Source organism: Triticum urartu, chromosome 6A, assembly GCF_056163025.1.
Source record: "Triticum urartu cultivar PI428250 chromosome 6A, HENAU_Tu73, whole genome shotgun sequence".
In the NCBI taxonomy this organism is placed as follows: domain Eukaryota; kingdom Viridiplantae; phylum Streptophyta; class Magnoliopsida; order Poales; family Poaceae; genus Triticum; species Triticum urartu.
In genome coordinates, this window is record NC_141878.1 from 291,174,801 (window position 1) to 291,178,585 (window position 3,785).

The following is a 3,785-nucleotide window of genomic DNA, read 5'->3' on the forward strand; positions in this document are numbered from 1 at the left end:
ACTTACACAAATGATATTCCTGTCGTTTGGAGGTAAATTAGAAAATGGTGAGATCATGATTTATGCGTTCATCGCGAACGAAAATGCACTGTGTGAACTTCTGGGGCATGTTTGTTTGAACTTCACTCTGTTTTTGACGTGCTGTTTTTTGACGTGTTGCTTTTTGCACCGCGTGAAGTAGTTGAACTTCTAGGGCATGTCTGTTTGAACTTCACTCTGTTACACTTTATTGTATTTTTTCTTATATGAAATACACACAATGTAGCACGTGAACTTCCGGTTGTTATCACTTTGAACCCCTCTCTGGTTTAAGAGAATTATTTTAAAACACAAAAAACTACATTTTTATGTATTTTGGACATCTAAATACATGGTGAACCTTTCTCACAAGAATTTTTTGAACTTTTCCTCGCCGAGCACTTGAACTTCTAGCAACCATTTTTTCGTTTCTGAGTTGTTTTTAAAAGTGCAAAAAATGGCGTGTGTTTTTTATTTTTTGAATAGGTAAATCCCTAGTTTTTATAAACTCCAAATTTCTCTGTTATTTCAATTTGAACTTCACCTTTTTATATTTTGAGTAAAGAATTGTATTCGATTTTTATACGGAAAAAATCAAACAAGGAAATACAAGGTGAACCTCTTTTGCAAGAATTTTTGAACTTCCCCGGAAAGATCACTTGAACTTCTTTCAACAAACTTTTTAAACTTTTATTTTTCTATACTTTTATTCTCACCTGAAATGCATTCCTTGTAGCACTTGAACTTCTCGTTGTTTTCACTATGAACTTCTTATATTTTCAAAAGCGAAATTCAATTTAGAATAACAGAGCATTTTATGTGACGTATTTTATGCTTTGTTATTCTAAATTGAACTTCTAGGTTTCTATTTATTTTTTCAAAAGCGAAATTCTGGATTTTTTTAAACTTTAAACTACACCATTATTTGAATTTGAACTTCTAGGTTTTTTAGGAACAACCTTCTTCGCCAGAAAACTGCGCTTCATCATATCGGTTTTTGAATTGCTCTCTGTATTTACTTTTGAACTTCCGTCATGGTTTTTGTTCATAATTAAACATTGAATTGCGTGCATTTTTTTAAATTTGGACTTTCTTGGTTTTTATTTTTGAGTAACGGGAAAAATCTGACTTTTGTAATTATTATCGAACTGCTTCGCTTTTTTAATAGAACTTCTTGGTTATATTTATTTAGTAAGAAGGAAAATATGAGTTTTTTTATATAGATTGAACTACTCTCTTGTTTTAATTTGAACTTCTTCGTTATATTATTTGATTTTTTTAACTTCCTCATATTTTTGTCTTTGATGTTCCAGAATTGAACAATGTGCACTCCCTCGAATTGTTAGCCACATTTTTTTATAGTGTACAAACTTTCTCATCAGACACACCTTGAACTATCCAAATTCTAAAAACGTATGAAATCATCAGACGTGTTTTTTTAGTTGATATGTTCACTATCATGTAATGATAGAGAGATAAAAAACCAACAATTCTCACAACACTTAACTTGTTTAAGAAAGAAATGAAGGCATTTTTCAGTGGGACAACACGAAAACAAGATTTTCAAACCCATTTTTCTCCAAGGCGCATAGAACCAACACATTTTCACAGCACAACAATGTGGCTTAAGGAAACTTGAATTTCTTGATGAACAGAGAGGTCGTTGAGCATGTATAGTTGGTGTGAGACACCACAGTGGGTTGAGTACCTTTGTCCTGACCTTCCTCAACATTGATACATGAACTTCTTTGTTCGTCACCCCCGACCTTCCGAATTTCCCTTTTTCATATGCATGAATTTTCATGGGACGATACATGACCATTTGTTAATTTCTTTTTTATAAAAGACGCATACATTTTTTTGTCTTTATGTTTGCACAAAATAAGCTATTACTTGTGTCCCGATGAAAAAAGCTAGTGAATTTCTCCACCACACACATGTTCTTCTGAACCTCACCACCACCACACACGTTTTTTGAACCTCAACCTCACCACCACACACACACACATACTTGATGCTTATCTCCATTATTTTTTTGAACTTTATGTGCACAAATCTACAAAAACAACATTTTTGTCAAAACAAGAAAAGAGCATAAAAAGCTGCACTATGCAGTGACATCAAACTGAAGCGGTTGTCCGGGTCGAACTTCCCTATGTGATACGCCGCTGCAGAATTGAAACGAGCAGAATGTGACGTGGTTTAATCATCCAAGACAACAAGATTAAGCACCAGGAGGAAGGAAGGTCAGCTTCAGCAGGAGGAGGAAGGTCACCTGCAACAGGAGGAGGGAGGGGTGGTGGTCGTCCTGGCAGGTGGTTCCAGAAGCGGGGGCGCGTCAGTTGAACCGCTCGAGGTAGCCGCGGTGAACCTCCAGATTGCTGCGGTGGTTGTGCCCCACCGGGAGGAGTCTGCGTGGTGGTGGCGTCCAAGCTCTTGCTGCCGGCGGTGGAGTGCACAGGGCGACGCACTAGCTGGGGCGGTGGGTATGCGGGGGTTGGGAGGTAGATGTCGTGGGGTTGCTGATCTCTGTCGGATCTCCGGTGATGGTGGTTGTGGCACTGAGCCACGCGTGGATCTGGGCGCGAGGGCTCGGCCTCGCCCGGTTCCCGGCCAGATTCAGGGCGGACGGTGCTCGGGGGACTTCGATGGCGAGCTCCTGCCGCATGGCTGCTGTCCATGGTGGCTATGACGGGTACCTGCAGGAGAACAGAGAGAAGTGAGAGGGTGTGAGGGAGAAGGAAGGAGAAGGAAGATAGGAAGGGAAGGTGCGCGAGAGGCCCTCCGGTGGCTGCCGATGGAGGAGCATGAGGGCTTGGCATCCCCTCACGCGGATGTGGAGGCGGACAGGCGAGGATCAGGGACAGCCAGCACGGCGGCCGGATCCAATACCTGGGGCGGGGCGCGGCGGCCTAATCCGGGGGTCGATGGCGGCGCGCCTCTTTGGGGCGGGGCACAGCGGGGAGGCGCGATCCAGGGCGGGGGAGAGCGAGGGGGTGGGGGGAGATCCAGGGCGGGGCGGTGACCTCGTCGCAGGACGAATCGGGGGAGAGCAAGAGGAGGAATCAGGGGAGAGCGAGCTGCGGGAGGTGCGGGAACGGGTCGTTTTCTCAGGTGTGCGTTTTCTGAAATCTCGGGAACATGTAATCGGGCCCTTATAGGGGCAGCTGTGATCCGAATAGTTATTCTAATCCTGGGATTAGAATAGTGCTATCCTATATATATATAACTATTCTGATCCCAGGATCAAAATAGTGCTACTCTCTCTATATATAGGCCCGATTAGGTATTCCCGAGATCCCGAAAACGAAAAAGGAGAAAACCTAGCCGGTCCATCAAACCCCTTCGACTGGCCCGTTCCCCACGTCTCGACCTTCCAAACTACCCCCACCTCTCGCACAACTCTTTGCCCCAATCTCCCGCTGTCGACGCCACCCGCTGCCCACCGCTGGCCCCAGCGCGCCACCCGCCGCCGCCCACCGCCGGCCCCAGCACGCCTCCCGCCGCCGCCCACCCCCGGCCCCAGCGCGCCACCCGCCGCCGCCCACCCCCGGCCACAGCGCGCCACCCACCGTCGCCTGTCGCGGCTGCCATCCGCCTCCACCAACTCGCTGGCCACCACGCCCTCTCTCCCCACTAGCCTCCGCCAGGACCTTTCCTCCATGGATCCGGCCAAGCCACGCGCCGCCGGCTGCGGATCCAGCGCACACGCATCCCGTCGTGGATCCCGTGCACATGCATCCCACCGTAGCTCATTGCCCACCACG

At 46.3% G+C, this 3,785-nt stretch overlaps 1 non-coding gene across 1 annotated transcript; it reads right to left on the minus strand.

The window, feature by feature from the left end:
- Window positions 1-1,922: 1,922 nt before the first annotated feature.
- On the minus strand, window positions 1,923-3,332 carry LOC125516713 (uncharacterized). The gene is made up of 2 exons (XR_015608104.1): window positions 2,294-3,332; window positions 1,923-2,186 (listed from the first exon to the last, which is right to left on the minus strand). It is a non-coding gene; the product is annotated as an uncharacterized LOC125516713 (transcript).
- Between the last annotated feature and the right edge of the window lie 453 nt (window positions 3,333-3,785).